This window comes from Schistocerca americana, chromosome 8 (genome assembly GCF_021461395.2).
Source record: "Schistocerca americana isolate TAMUIC-IGC-003095 chromosome 8, iqSchAmer2.1, whole genome shotgun sequence".
Taxonomy (NCBI): Eukaryota; Metazoa; Arthropoda; class Insecta; order Orthoptera; family Acrididae; genus Schistocerca; species Schistocerca americana.
This window is the reverse complement of record NC_060126.1, coordinates 172267301-172281587: the sequence shown is the minus strand read 5'-3', so window position 1 is coordinate 172281587 and position 14287 is coordinate 172267301. Positions and strand designations below refer to the sequence as shown.

Here is a 14287-nt window from a genome sequence, read left to right as displayed (position 1 = left end):
TACGTATATGGTTTTAATTACAGTGAATATAATACGTAGATTGTGTTCCTTGATTTTGCCTAATGGTTTTTCATGTATAATGTGTGGTACACCATTTGTAGTGTCATGCTGCAAAGTAGAGGTAGCCAGTGGGATGCAGAGCAATGGATTGCAGTGAGTGTCAGAGGGTGAAGAGGAGAATGCAGGTTCATTAACAAAGAATATTTCTAGTAATTCATTAAAACTGTAAGTGACAGCATACTGCTGTTGTAGTATTGAAATACTTGGCAGTATTTCAGAATAGTTGAGGGTTGTATGTTACTGAACAGAGTATAGAGGTATGTGTTTCATTAGTTCTGCACCATCAGTGGATTTAGCTAGCACTGTAATATATATTGTGCCACGTAGGATGACTAGTCATCATGTGATATGGAAAACATTTATGTTCAGGATTGAAATCTTCAGAGCATTGGTGTAGATTCTGGTTTTATTGCACTGAAAGGATGCTCTGTATGTGTGGCAGGAATTTGATTTTAGCATGCTTGATTTGTTACTTGGCTTGCTGTACAAGGTTCAGTCAAACAGTCTATGCTAATGTCCATCACTGGCATGAGAGGTATGATACACTAGCATTATGGATTGGGTAATTTTTCTCATTTCATTGCTGAATTGTTAACAGCTGAAATGACCATGTTCTATTATGGTGTTGTGAGAGATCCTTTTGTATGGGTCAGTCTGTATTTATTAATTTTCATAGGAAATTATTGGTGCAATAACGAAAGGATATGTTATGGCATGCATGTTGGAAGGAGCAGGAGCAACTGAAAATACTCCAGAGTGTACAAAAAGACATACATTTCGAGGAGAATAGTTGGGACAGCAGCAGCGAATGATAGTATGTGTTTCAAATGACTGGAATGGGACTGAACAGAATGATATTGAGGAGGAGCAGCTGTCAGAGTTCATTTAGTCCGTACTGTGTTCCCCTAACTAGGAGAATGTTTACCCAGCAGTATATATAATTTGTTGAATTGTCTTATAGCAGTATGTGATGTGACAGATGAAGCAGATAAGTTGTATCCATGTTACGACACTTCATCAAATGCAGCTGTGTTGTGATTTATTTCAGTGAAGTGGCATGAGGAAACTGACGGTGCTTGTGTTGATTACACCAAAGTGATGGTTTTTCTGGTAAGGTACTGAATACTGTGATGGTGTTTCGTTAGGCAGTATCCATTTTTTGGAGTTGGAAGTGACGGGTTTTGTTGCAATAGGAATGTGTGTGTCTAGAGGAAAGAGGACTGTTGCTTTTGCTGCCGTGATATTTTATGTAATGTATTTATTGGAGGGGGTGTCATGGTGAATTAATGTATTTGGCTAAATTTGAAATTTTTGTGATGCTTAGTAATAAATATTAGTATTTAAATACGGTTTTAACTACCGTGTATGCAACATGTACTTAGTGTAACTTGATTTTGTCTAACATTAGTGCATGCATAATGTATATTATTTCCCTTCACAGTGTCATGCGGTGAAATGTAGGTAGCTTGTAGGTTGCAGAGGGATATATAAAAGTGAGTGTTGGAGGGAGAAGAGAAGAGATACAGGTTGGTTAAGACAGAACATATCAAGTGTTATCAAATCAGGAAATGAGTAGCTAACATTTACTACAAAGTTTCATGCAGTAGAGTCCTTGAATATAAATTTTTCAGTTGACTTTCCACATCAGAAAGCGCAACATTACCCAAATTTTTAAAAGTTTGCAGATGCTATTGACCATCACCTGAGCAGGATGTTCATTATCTAAAGCATCAATGATGTAAGGAAAAACTTCATCAGTTGTCACTGATGAAATCTGTTGTGTCTATATTCTGTAAGTACTGGTGGAAACAATAAGTAATTGCTATAGTGTGGTAATTACTATAGTGTGAAGCAGGCATATGATGCGAAGTTGATATGTTGGTGACATTGTGTTAGAGGAATAACTATGTGGCTTACTAAAATATAAAATTCTGTTCCACTGTTTGTGTGACCATATGCATTGGTACTTGTAGTGGTGACTGTGTTGTATGCTGTTGTTTCATGGATTTCATTCTGGGGTGTTGTGTAAACACATGCAAGAGGTGTCTGAAAAGGTAGCTCACTGTGTGAATGATGTAAGTGAATTGTGAAAGCAGCTTTGAAATATTGGCAGTGCAGATAGTTGTAGACTGCCTTTACGCATTGGTGCCCAAGGATCATCGATGAACTGCGTAATTGGCATAGATGATGTTGTAGGTACATTACAGGAGAGTGGCATGATAGTTTTGTAGAACTGAAGTTGCAGTTGTATTTGAAAGTATTTGAGTCATAGGATTTGTTGTGTGCTATCAAATGGAGTAGGGGTGTGTGTTTCATTAATTTTATACCATCACTTTCTGTAGCTACCAGTAACATTCGTTGTTACTCTTTGGATGAGTAGTTGTAATGTGAATGATCGGATTTACTGTGCTTAAATTGCAAGCATTTGGAAGGAACGCAGTCGGTCACTAAATTGGTGGATTTCATACAGTTATTAAATTTGATTTGAGTTTGTTTGCTTGGTTATGTGGTTTGCTGCATGAGGTTCAGTCAGGCATCATGGGCATGAGAGTTATGATAGGCTTGCATTATGGATTGGCTAATTTTTCTTGCGTTATTGCTGGAGTGTTAACAGCTCAAATGACAGTGTTCTTTTATGCTATTGTTTATGACCTTTTCATTATTATTATTATTATTATTTTATTTTATTTGTAGAGGAAATGTTTGTGCATATAAGGGAAGACTGTGTTATATGTACGTGTTGGAAGGTGCAGAAGAAAATGCAAAAGTAGTAGTATTAGACAAAAAAATGTAATTACAGGAAAACATATGGAACAGCAGTTAAAAAGATGGTGTGTGTCTGAAATGACTGAAATGGGATAGATGCTATCAGAGAGTTCCATTAGTGTGCGATTGTGTCTTCAGTGACTAGGACAATATATGTGTATTTTGCTCCATTGGATTCAGTTTCTGCCTTCTAGCAATATGTGATTTTTGTTGATGAAGCAGAAAAATTAATACCATGTTTTATACTCCCTCAAGTGCAACACTGTTGTGATTTGGTACAGTAATAAAATCATTAAATGATTTATTTGTCTATAATAACTTAACAGTTGTGGACATAGTCAGTTTACAAACACAAGAACAAAAAGAAAATTTAGGAGTAAAGATAAATTATTCACAATACCATTAGAAATCTTTGATGGAGTACCAACATTTATCAATTAACAGTTGCTTTAATTTTGTCGTAAATCTTCTAACAATTTTATATTATTTGGCAAACTTATAAAAATGTCTTCAAGCTGAAAATGGACTATGATATGTTACTCTTTTGTTACTAAATTTTATGTGGAAATCCTGTCTTTCTCTTGTATTATAATTATAGATTTCACTATTAATTACCATATGCTCCATATTTTCTTTTACAAACAGTAGTTCTGAGAACATACAATGAATTTACTGTTAGTATGTTATACTTAATGAAATATTCTCTACAGGACTGCTACTTACAAATATTAGATATTATCCTAATTGCTCTTTTCTGTGCTCTAAAAACCCTATCCATATATGCCATTGGTGCCCCACCCCAAATCTTGATACCATATTTCAGGTGGGAGTGGATAATTCCAAAATAGATTTGTATTAAAATGGGTTGCACTATTATGCTAGAAAGGTGTTTTAGTAGGTAGGCGTTGCAGAAGATTTTTTTTACGCGTGTAAGTGATGTGCTCCTTCCTTGTAAGATGTTTGTGTACTATAATACCCAGGAATTTATGTTTATCAATTGTTTCAACTGATAGCGCTGTTTCTGTATCCACTTGCTTGATTTATAATTTAGCAGAAACTCCATCAGAAATGAAGAAACTGACTGTGAGTGCTGTGATTACACCAAACTCTTTCTGTGCTGAGGTATGATGATGGTTTTTCATTAGGTAGTATCCACTGTGTTGTAGTCGGAAGTGATGGAGTTACCATTGGATGTTTCAGGACAAATGTGTATGCAAAGTAACGAGGACTAACCATGAAGTTACATGGAATGTACTTATTGAAACAGGTGTCATAAAGAATTAGTACGAGGGTCACTCCAAAAGAAATGCACACTAGTTTTTTTAAAAACCCATCTTTTATTCTACATGTTCGAAAGTCTTACAATGTGTAGGTACATCCTTTAGGAACAATATTTTCATTTCTCTACATAATTCCCATCCCTCTCAACTGCCTTACCCATCTTGGAACCAGCGCCTGTATACCCGCACGGTAAAATTCTGGGCCGACCTGTTGGAGCCACTGTTTGGCAGCGTGCACAAGGGAGTCATCATCTTCCAACCTTCTTCCATGAAGAGAGTCTTTCAGTTTCCCAAAGAGATGATAGTCACATGGAGCCAGGTCAGGACTGTAAGGCGGGTGTTTCAGTGTTGTCCATCCGAGTTTCGTGATCGCTTCCATGGTTTTTTGACAACCGTGCATTGTCGTGCAACAGCAAAACATCCTGCTTTTGCCAATGTGGTCGAACATGACTCAGTCGAGCTTGAAGTTTCTTCAATGTCGTAACATATGCATCAGAATTTATGGTGGTTCCACTTGACATGAAGTCCACAAGCAACAGTCCATTGGAATCGAAAAACACTATAGCCATAACTTTTCCAGCAGAAGATGTGGGTTTTTTTTTTTTTTTTTTTTTCATGGGTGAATTTGCATGATGCCACTCCATTGATTACCTCTTGCTCTGGTGGAAAAATGATGGAGCCATGTTTCATCACCTGTCACAATTCTTCCAAGAAATTCGTCTCCACCATTCTTGTACAGTTCCAAAAGTTCACTGCATACCGTTTTTCTTGTTTCTTTGTGAGCCACAGTCAACATCCTGGGAACCCACCTGGCACAAACCTTTTTAATGCCAACTCTTTCCGTATTCTGCAAACACTTCCTTCCCCTATCCCAATGTAGCATGACAATTCGTTCACTGTGGTGCGTCTGTCAGCAGTCACCAATTCGTTAACTCTCTGCACATGGTCTGGAGTGTGTGCAGTACGAGGCCTGCCTCTGCGAGGACAATCCTCAATATTGCCGAGCCTGCCTTCATCATGTAACCTGCTTGCCCACCGACTAACTGTACTGCGATCGACAGCAGCATCTCCATACACCTTTTTCAATCTCTTGTGGATGTTTCCCACTGTCTTGTTTTCACAGCACAGGAATTCTATGACAGCATATTGCTTCTGATGAACAAGTGTAGCAGCCACCTTGAAGATGTGCTGTGATGGCGCCACTCATGGGAACTGGTTGAACTAAGTTTGAAAACAAGTGCGAAGGATGTATCTACATACTGTAAAACTTTCACACATTCAGAATGAAAACTGTATTTTTACAAAAATAGTGTGCATTTCTTTTGGAGTGACCCTCATATATTGGGCTAAAGATGAGATGTGTGTGATGTGTAATAGTAAATTCTTTGTATTCCTTTGTACTTTCAATTATGAGTGTAATATGTATATTGTGTAACTTGGTTTTGTCTAATATTAGTGTGTGATAACATGTATTAATCTATTCATAGCGTCACACTGTGAAATATAAGTAGGTTGCAGAGTGATGGACTGGGGTGAGTGTAGGAGCGAGAGAAGAGGTTGCGGGTTGGTTAACATGATGTCTTTGTAGTGATACATAGAATCCAAGTATCGGAATAGGGAGGTTGCCGTGTTTGCAGAAATATTAATAAGCATGTAGACAGAGTGTAGTTTTGTTTGCAAAGGAGACATTTATTGAATTTTGTTGTGTGCAAATGCTTTGTACAAGTTAATTGTGGCAGCACTTGTTTGAGTAGTGTTCAGGTATGAATTAGTGGTAACTCGAGCATCTTGGTTCCATTTTTTTTTCTATTATATGTTGTTATTTGCTGCTATGCTGTTCCAAACTGTGTCACTTTATTAATGTTGTCAAATGGATTAAAAAGTTAAGATGTTTGTGCATATGAAAATGTGTGTAACATAAAAGCGGTTTGGCACAAAGTATTATTGGGAGCTTTGTATGTATCGTTTTGTTCGACGGAGGGGAATAGCTGTTGAACCACATGAAGGGCTCAATGCTTAAATATTGTATGGATGATATGCTGAATAATTGGTTGAGATGCATGCTAAGAGACAATACTGCTTTTGCAAGGTTTGTGTCAGGGTGTTGGACATATTGATCACTTACAGCCTTCATTATTATTTGTTTATCATATGATGAAACACACAGCATTGCTTAAGCGTCTGAGTTTATTGCATTAAATTGGTGTCTTTCTTATAGTGGCATAAATTTGATTTCATTGTATTAGCTTCATTAGGTGCTTTGCTATATGAGGTTGTCAGGCATGCCACACAAACCTCCATCACTAGCATGAGAGGTATGATACACTTGCATTATGTATTGGTTAATTTTTCTTGCATTATAGCTGAATTATTAATAGCTGAAGCTACAGTGTTCTTTTATGCTATTGTCTATGGCCCTTTCATATAGGTCACTGTATGTCATTTATTTTCAGAAGAAATGGTTGTGGTTATAAGGAAGCAGTCTTATTATGTACATGTTGGAAGGAACAGAAACAAAGGCAAACATATAAGACATTGTCAGAAAACATGCATTTACAGGAGAATAACTGGAACAGCAGTTAGAAAAATGATAGTATACGTTTTAAATGACTAGAAGGGGATTGAGCAAGATGCAATTAAATGAATGTGAGAAGTGTCACAGAGTTCCATTAGTTTGCTGTTGGATTGTCCATGCATAGGAGAAGGTTTTCCCTGGTAGTATGTGTTATGTGTTGCATTGCATGTAATTTCTGCCTATAGTGATACAAGGGGTTGCAGAAGCAGCAGAAAAATTATCATGTTATACTCTTTTAAGTGAAACTCTGTTGTGATTTGTTTCAGTAATGTGGTACAAAGAAAGTGACAGTAAGTGCTGTTGATGAAAGAAAATGACTCTTTCTGTGCTACGGTATTGTGATGGTTTTTATTAGGCTATAGCCAGCATGTTGTGGTTGGAAGTGGTGAGTTTACTAATGGATGTTTCAGGACAGGTGTGAGCAGAGTAATGACTGTTTCTGTTGGAGCCATGAAGTTTAATTTAATGAAGTTACTGCAACAGGTGTCCGAAGAATTTGTATATTTGCCTGAAGTTGAGATACAATGTTATAAACAAAGTACGAAATAAAACAATCTCAAACATATGCTTAGATTTCAGAACGAGCAATGAAAGTTGGAAAATTGAACGTGTTTCCTGCAGCAATGTTGTCAAGTGTCTACACTCAATGTGAGATATGACAGGAATGAAAGAGGATGTGTCAGCTACTAGTTCTATGCAGCTAATGATAGTGGTGGTGAGCAGATGATATGTTTGGAAGAAAGACACATTTAAACGTCTCACATCACTGTGGAAGTGAAATCCAATATGTATTTGGCAGAAAGCAACTGCTTTCTTAGATCCCAACATAACCACAATCTCAGAAACTGTGACATATTTGGAAGGCACAGTCAATGAAGATATAAATTTCGCACCTGTGCTATTGGAATGACAATGTGATTAAAAAGAGTGAGACTCCAGATGACAGGCTTAGAAATCAGAAAAGATAGTGAAGGTAAAAATTAATGTAAACTATTTCTTTTTGTTTATTTTATTTCTCCTTGTATTATCAAAATGTGCGAGATCAATAAATGTCATAAGTTTATAATATGTATAGTGCTAATGTTTTAGGCATATACTATCTGTCCATAAAACAGCTTGTACTTTTGATTAGCCAGAATATAATTTCGTGAAGAATTGTCAGTTTTTGTGCATCTATTTTCCCAACTGTAAACACCTCATGAACTTGATTCTTCTTCAGGACTCTTCACCATTTCAAGAGTTTTAAAGGTACTGCTCTATTGTGTGCAAGCCTCATCATCTCTGATTAACTGCAGCAACTTACATTCTTCTAAAACTGCTTACTGTATACACCTCTTGGTTTCCCACTACAATTTTTACCCCCCCCCCCCCCCCCCCTCCTCACTTCCCTCTAATACAAAATTGGTAATCCCTTGATGTCTCAGAATGTGTCCTAACAACTGATCTCGTCTTCTAGTCAGGTTGTGCCACAAATTTGTTTTCTCCCCAGTGTTGTTCAGTACTTGCTCATTAGTTATGTGATCTATCCACTTAATCTTCAGCATTCTTCTGTAGCAACACATTTCAAAAGCATCTATTCTCTTCATGTCTAAACTGTTCATCATCCATGTTTCGCTTCCATTCATGGCTACACTCCATACCAATACTTTCAGAAAAGACTTCCTAAAACTTAAATCTCTATTCGATATTAACAAATTTCTTTTCTTCAGAAATTCTTTTCTTGCTATTACCAGTGTACATTTTGTATCCTCTACTTGGGCCATCATCAGTTACTCTGCTGCCCACATAATAAAACTCGTGTACTACTTTGTCTCTTTTCCCTAATCTGAAACTACTTTAAGTGCCTCGTTTTTCTAATCTAATTCCCTCAACATCAAATAATTTCATTGTTGGTGACGAATATGTGATCTCAATTTTTATGAGAATTGACTTGGCTCTGAAAAGTTTCATGGCTGACATTTTTCATTATGAGGCTCAAAAGTTGGTATGAGGTGTTAGTCTTGGAGAGAACTATGTATGGAAAGAGGGTGAGTGAGTGAGTGAGTGTGTGTGTGTGTGTGTGTGTGTGTGTGTGTGTGTGTTCAGGACAGTGTTTGGAATGCATTAGAAGCATGTTGAGAAAACATGGTCAGGCAAGATTAGTGTTAGTGAGTACATGTTCTAACATTCAGTTGATCACTTGAATGGATATTTTCTACATCTGCACTACATACATACTTTGCAAATCACTCTACAGTGCATAGCAAAGAATACTTAGAATTGTACCATACATTGGTAAATTTTTCTATTTGTCATACATAGACTGTGCTGTAATTAATCTTATCTCTTTGAATTCCCTTTAGGAACAGTGCATAGTGGGCTGAAGAGTATCGGTAGATTCTTTATTTAATTCCAATTCCAGAATCTTTGTAAGTAGACATTCACGGGATAATTGGCATCTTCTGGTGTCGTCCTATTTAGATTCTTCATCTCTCTATGAATAAAACTTACCATTCATGACATCCTTTTTATATGTCTGATTGATATGTGACTGTCACACTTAAGCAGTATTCTAAGATAAGACACTCAAGTGGTTAATAAGGAGTCTCCTCTGTAGACTGACTGGATTTTCTTAGTATTCTGTGAACTAACTGAAATACTCCTATAATGAGTCAGATCACCAATAACTTTAATCTTATAACAATTCAGTGCTCCTTTAACCCAAACACACACAGACTCACTCATTTATTTTGCGATGATTCGTCATCCTAAGAACAAGAGACATGGTAGACATACAATATGATCTTCCGATGTCCCTGTTATATACCTCACATATTTGAAAGGTGTGATAGGCAATAATGTCTCTATCATTGACACTCTGAAGTCGTCCTACTCGTGGCATCTCTGTAACAGATGGACGACTTAACAGAGATGCCACGTTATTATGGGAGGAGAAGGCCTTCGCGCCTTACAGTGTATAAAGCTGCAGATAACATAGAGATGAGCACTGTAGATGGTGTAAATTGACAAGTGTTTTTTGCATGGTCCTTCAGTGTTTTGTGGATGCATTCCGAATTTTACTTAGGATAATAATGACACTAATACACATCGTAATGGATGGGTTACTGTAGCAGTAGTATGATATCCAGGAGATGCCCAAAGTGTCCAAAGTAGGACGACTTGAGAGTTTCAATTATAGAGACATTATTGCCTATCACACCTTTCAAATATGTGCCTTACCTGTGACAGAACATATATAATCATTCTGTTTCATATCCCTACAAGTAATTGCACCCACGTATTTGAGCAAGTCGAATGATTACAGTTGTGACTAATTGTAATTTTAATTGTAAGATAGTACTTAACTGCATTTTGTGAAGTGTACATTTCTTCATACCAGCAGATTTAAAGCAAGTTTCCAAATTTTACACCACCTTGAAATCTTATCAAAACCTGTTTGGGTATTCTTTCATGGAATATTTCATTGCAGTTAACTGCATTATATGCAAAAGTCTAAGTCTGCCATCAGTATTGCCCTCCAGGTCATTAACATGCAACATACCTGAAGTTACTTCTACTGCTGTTGATCTCTCTCCATCCAAAATAACATTGTGTGTTTCCTTTAGCAAGAATTCCTCAATTTAGTCACAAATGTTGTTTGGTAAGGGATATTGGATTCCATGCCTTTTCGTCTGGCTTCCTGGAGAATTACAAGCTATACATTGTATTTTCCAAGTTGAGGACTTCCTGTCCAGACTTGGACATTCTGAGATCGAAAGTATAGGACATAACACGGTCATGTCCTGGTCCAGTGAATGGTGTAATGTTTCATGGCGTATGTTGAATGACCTGACCAGTTAGTCTTTTTTTCTGTGAGTGGATTGACAATTTTTTTGCACGTATCTTAATCTTGATTACCAGGAGCCTAAATTTTGGAGTGCCCTATCCAAAGGAGGGTTGTCTTCATTGTGACTAGATGACAGTCTGTATTACCCATGGTAATTTAGCCCCATCCCAGCTGTTTTATTTCCCTGTCCCCCATTATTGTGTGTCTGCCCACGAAGATGCTATGAGTATTGGAAAAGTAAGGAATGTAAAGTAGACATTATTAAAATATCCTTTCTGTTCACTCCATGTCATATGGCATATTTGAAATGTGCATGGGTTCTTGTTATTTTTATGCACTGTTAGAAACAGTCTGTTAATTTTACAGTACTGGAAGAGTTAATCATGCATATCTGGTGCATTTGTATTTGCTGCAAGAAAGACAGCGGTGAGTGTCTGGCATTGTCATTGTAAAACAATTTTGGAGGGGACATAGTGCTGTTCTTTAGGATGCTTGTGATTGCATCTTGGTATTGTCATTTGTAATGGTATCGCTGACACTGGCAGTCACAGATCAATAAGCTATTTCTGTTCTTATAAAAATGTAAGTTGAATACACTGTGATATTACATAGCATATGACAAAATGTACCAGACTTACTTTATTATTGCATTATTCATTGTGTATTTTGAAGCAGCATAATTTTATCATTTACAGTGTTCAAATATTAATGATACAGTCAAGAAATAGTTTAGCAAGGAAGCACGTCAAGTGCCTGAGAGCACAGCAGCAGCTCAAGCCACTGTTGTATTTGTTAAGTTGTCATTGTTGCAAGTTAAACCTTTTTTACTACTATCTTTGTATTAACATGTGTTCTTTTTCTTATTTTGTAAGTTATTGTGCTTATAATGATACAATAAAATCCTTCAGAAGGACTTGAAAATGAGCTATGCTGTTTACATATAGGGACATTGCAGTACACCTGCTACTACTACTGAATACCTGGAGCAAGGAAAAAGTTACTGGAAACTGTGTGCTAAACAATGAGGAAAGTTCGCAAAATAAAGACAAGGTAATTTGAAATGTTAGAATTAATGACTGTGTAAAAAAAGTTAAAGTTGAGGAAAAATGCTTTTCAGGGTGATCGTTGTCATTTTTCTCTCCTTATAAGTGTCTTCTGTGGTTCTGTTTTGTTGCAGGCAACAAGGAACCAACCTCAACAATCAAGGGAAGTAAATGCAAGATAGCCCAAGACTGTTTCTGTAATTCCTTCCAATGGAAAATAGCTTCAAATCCAACAAGTGTGGGTGCGTGCACAGACACCACAGATGTCAGCTGTTGTTGATTGAGAAATTTGTTGATTGGATCAGATCGTGTATTGCATAAACTGTACACAAAGTTTTTTCTGTTTTTGAAAATAGTTGATCTTAGATTGTCATTTACTGTGGCAATGTTCAAACAGAGATATTAAATGTATTATGTAAGAGTAAATATATTTGGATTTTCCATTAAACAAAAACAAAGATGTTAACTTAGTTGGGTAGTAGTACTTGCTGTGTTAGTGGTTTCCAGTGTTGTGATGGTTGGTAGAGGAACAAGGATGATTTGTTGGATGGTTGATGAGGAAATGAAGTTGGATTATGTTATTGTGGAGAAAAAATGTTAATTTAGTTTCATAGCACTCTGCTGTACTTTCATTTGTTGCCAAGAGAAATTTCAGATCTTTGTGGACAGATGACCGTGACATGATGTTACGGTAGAACTGTTACATTGAACCTGAGAATGGGAGCTTGTTCTCTTGATATGTGTATTCAACAGGAAGAAAAATATCACAAGGTTGAATGCAATAATTCAGGATAATATGTAAAATTTGAAATAGCTAGTTCATTTGTTCATAATTTATCTCGTGTCTCTTAATTTTGGAATGCTCTGCAATTACAACATACTGGTACAGGCACGACTGCGGTATCAGAATTGCATGTAACATCTCTGTTTACGAAGTATAAACCATAAATAGATGTAAACAATTAAATATTGTCCAGAATTATTATTCAAACTCTTGAAATGTGCTCTCTCTTGCCTTTAGCGGCATGCAAATATTACTGAGCATTCACAACATTCAGCACATCTGGTATATGAGACTTTTGAAAAGTGATAGAAAACTATTAGAGATACACTGTTATCAAATGTACCTTTAAAATTGAACTGGAAAACTGTTAAGTGCTTCAGCAAGGACTGTTAGCAGATTGATTGTCCTTAATAGCTGTGAAAGTAATAAGTTGTAGTCTACATAACTTTTGAAAAGTTAAATGTAGCTTTTCCAAGTAGCTAATAGTGACTCATATTAACTTGTCACTATGTTAGTAATAATTTCTTGACTTCCATTGTAAAAGTTAAAACATAGTCCCCATCATTTGCATACTATTTCTGACTGGTGAAATAAGTTCCCTGTTTCACAAACCTGTGTAGTATTATAATGTCCGGTTTTCTAAAAAGAGTGAAGCGACATTTCACAGTGAAATAAGAGATATGAATGATGGTAATTTGCAAATATTTTCTTAATATTTTGTGTATTTGTCAGGAAGTTAAACATAATTAATACCTATAGCAAACATTTAATGATGCTTCAACTGTTTCATGTCATCACTTTATAAATGAAAACCGAGTAAATAGTACAGTCTCATGTGCTTTTTTTTAAATACATTATTGTTCTTTGGGGAAAGGAGAAGTAATATTTTCATTAGCTCTTTATGTGATTAAAATTTTTGTATGGCTTGGTTATGAAGAAAAACAAGGTGATTGTTTATGGTGATGTTAATAGTAAATTAATAATATGAACTACACATGTGAGAATGTAATGTGTGAAAGAAATGCTTCTTAAATGGTGAAATTATGAAGTAAAAGGAAATTAACAAATGGTTTATTTATACTTGCTCTCATTTTAGGTTATGATGATGTTGATACTTTTGTATTGTATAGTGGTGACAAATACAATGACACAGCTACTCTTTCATTCATTTCTTTTCATGTAAATTATAATTTGTCCTGCTACATTGCCATTTCCATCATTTTAAGTCAGAGTATCTTCACCTTCCTTACAAGACGTACTTTAGTGCTTAAACATATAGAATGAAATTTACACTAGTAAAGTAAAGAGAGTATTCGAGCATGTCTGGCATTTGCCATTCTACACTAAAATTGTTATGCCAGTTAACATCCAAAACTACAGGCCTGATTTTTTGCCACTGTTGAATTTTTCAATACTTGTTAAAAAAAATGTTACCTGTTCACATTCTTAGTTATGCACAATGTAGGTTTTTTCTATATACTGTAGAATGTAAATAACTTTTTTGGTCTCTCTTATGAGAGAACTCCTGTAAAAAAAGTTAATTAAGTCCTCATTCAACCTTTTCAGTGTTTCAACAAAAACAAAGCAAATAATTAGATACAAGATTAAGAAGACAACAAAGCATAAAATCCGTTACAGTAACATGACTGAGAATGGTGAAATTAGTTAACTTCCAATGTTAGCAGAGTACGCAGTGATGCCATTTCTGTATACTCTGAAACATAGTCTCTATTCAGCATAATTTGCTGAAGCACATAAACTGATTATGGTGTCACCAATCTCCTTGCAGGTGATTGGTGGCTGATTTACACACATGATACGTGATGTGCATGCTCCAATAATAGTGGATTTTGAGTAGAAAGTTATTGGCGTGAAACAAGCTTTACAGCAGATAATTTGATGGTCTTAGTTAATTACATCAGCATGAGAACTTAATTGTTAAACTTGGTCCAT

General features: G+C 36.0%; 1 long non-coding RNA gene across 1 annotated transcript in view; it reads left to right on the top strand.

The window, feature by feature from the left end:
• Window positions 1-11763, top strand: part of LOC124544978 — a 95388-nt gene extending 83625 nt beyond the window's left edge. The window contains exons 10-12 of the long non-coding RNA XR_006967580.1: window positions 6560-7654; window positions 11452-11557; window positions 11685-11763. This is a non-coding gene — a long non-coding RNA (uncharacterized LOC124544978). The remainder of the gene's footprint in view (window positions 1-6559; window positions 7655-11451; window positions 11558-11684) is intronic.
• The last annotated feature ends 2524 nt before the right edge of the window (window positions 11764-14287 follow it).